This window comes from Loxodonta africana, assembly GCF_030014295.1.
Source record: "Loxodonta africana isolate mLoxAfr1 chromosome Y unlocalized genomic scaffold, mLoxAfr1.hap2 SUPER_Y_unloc_1, whole genome shotgun sequence".
Classification (NCBI taxonomy): domain Eukaryota; kingdom Metazoa; phylum Chordata; class Mammalia; order Proboscidea; family Elephantidae; genus Loxodonta; species Loxodonta africana.
This window is the reverse complement of record NW_026974853.1, coordinates 977,265-979,756: the sequence shown is the minus strand read 5'-3', so window position 1 is coordinate 979,756 and position 2,492 is coordinate 977,265.

Here is a 2,492-nt window from a genome sequence, read left to right as displayed (position 1 = left end):
TCTCGGCACCCTTGCTTCAAAAAAGTATTCTGGCTGTACTTCTTCCAAGATAGATTTGTTCATTCTTCTGGCAGTCACTGGCATATTCAATATTCTTCACCAACACCTAATTCATTGTCCAGCTTTCACATTCATATGAGGTCACTGAAAATACCATAGCTTCGGTCAGGCACTCCTTGGTCTTCAAAGTGACATCCTTGCTTCTTAACACTTTAAGGAGGTCTTTTGTAGCAGATTTGCCCAGAGCAATACTGTTAAACATAAAATATGAGATATTTCATTCTGAGATCATATTGTTTAGAAATTTATCTATGTCTATATTTGAATCCGAATAAGAGAATTGTCCTTCACAGTTGCTCAGTAACTGGCTGCTCATCACTCGGACTCCATGTTAACTCAATTTCGAGATGGTGATATTTAAGTTACATGGTGGTGTGCAATTTACTTCCAAATATATCTAAGTGTGGGGATGAGAATAGAAATTTTAGGAAAAGCTTTTTTATTTCCCTTCCACAGACATCTATGGTTAAGGGAAGTCATGGTCCTTATTCATCTTTGATGTAGCTTTTTCTTACTGGGTTTTTTAAGAAAATAATTTTCCTGATCCCAGCTTGATATCTCTGCATGTGCAATAACTAACCACTGTGCATGGGACTTAATTTGGCTTCCTTTCCCCATTGTATGAGTCCTAGTAAAGTCCAATACCTGTATCAATGCCTTTTTCATGTCTGTTACCTGTATTGACCTTTTTCAGGACTCATTCACAGTATTTTTCTAGATAGTGCAGATTTATCTTACTTTTCCAGTAGCTCAATCATTCATCTTACACCATATGTACATATACATATAAAACCAGATCAAACCAGTTGCCCCTGAGTCAATTCCAACTCATAGTGACCCTGTAGAACAGAGTTGAATTGCCCCATAGTGTTTCTAAGGCTCTAAATCTTTATGGAAGCAGACTGCCACAACTTTCTCCTGTGGAATAGGCTGGTGAGTTCAAATTGCTTACCTTTTGATTAGCATCAGAGCACTTAACCACTGTGCCACCAGAACTCATATATAGGCATGTGTGTGTGTGTGTGTATATATATATATATATACACCCACCAGAGCTCATATATACATATATTTATATACATACACACACACATACATATATATACCCACACAAATATATAAAAATACAAGTATATTTTTAATTTCTTTCAGCAATTTGAGCCTTTTTGTGCCAGAGATATATTTTTCAATATACCTGCTGTCTCAGCTATCTAGTACTGCTATAAAAGAAGTACCACAAGTGGACGGATGGCTTTAACATAAAGAAATTTTTTCTCTCACAGCATAGCAGGCCAGAAGTCCGAATTCAGGGTGCTAGCTCCAGGAGAAGGCCTTCTCCCTCTGTTGGCTCAGAGGCAAAGTCCTTGTCATCAATATTCCCCAGTCAAGAGATCCTAAGCACAGGGACCCCCGGTCCAAAGGATACTCTGTTCTCCTCGCTCTTGTTCCTTGGTGGTATGATGTCCCCCTGTCTCTCTGCTTGCTTCTCTCTTTTATATCTCAAAAGAGATTCACTTAAAACACAACCCAGTCTTGTAGATTGAGTCCTTCCTCATTAACATAACTGCCATTAATCCTACCTCATTAACATCATAGAGGTAAGGTTTACAGTGTGTAGGAAAATCACATCACTTGACAAAATGGTGGGCCATCACACAATACTGCGAATCATGGTCTAGCCAAGTTGACACACATTTTTGGTGGACACAATTCAACCCATAACATCTGTCATATGTTAAGAAGTGAAAGACCCTTCTCCTTCCTTAAGTTTTTAAGTCTAGATATTTTATTAAAAATATTATTAACTAGATGTGTGCCCGGCCACAACCGATGACTGCCATGACAGGGAGCACAACAGAGAACCCCTCAGGGAGCAGGAGAACAGTGGGATGCAGACCCCAAATTCTCATAAAAAGACCAGGCTTAATGGTCTGACTGAGACTAGAAGCATCCCGGCTCTCATGGTCCCCAAACCTTCTGTTGGCCCAGGACAGGAACCAACTCCTCAGACATGGATTGGACTAGACAATGGGTTGGAGAGAGATGCTGATGAGGAGTGAGCTACTTGTATCAGGTGGACACTTGAGACTGTGTTGGCATCTCCTGTCTAGAGGGGAAATGGGAGGGTAGAGAGGGTTAGAAACTGGCAAAACGGTCCCAAAAGGAGAGACTGGAAGGAGGGAGCGGGCTGACTCATTAGGGGGAGAGTAAATGGGAGTATGTAGTAATGTGTACATAAGTTTATATGTGAGAGACTGACTTGATTTGTAAACCTTCACTTAAAACACAATAAAAATTATTAAAAAATATGTATATTATTGATACCGTAAACAACAGGGTTAAATGGTTCCCCTTCCTCCCATCACACCTGAGCCACATCACACACTTTTGTTAAGAAATTCTGTGCAGCAGCTCGAGGCCATCTTACTGCT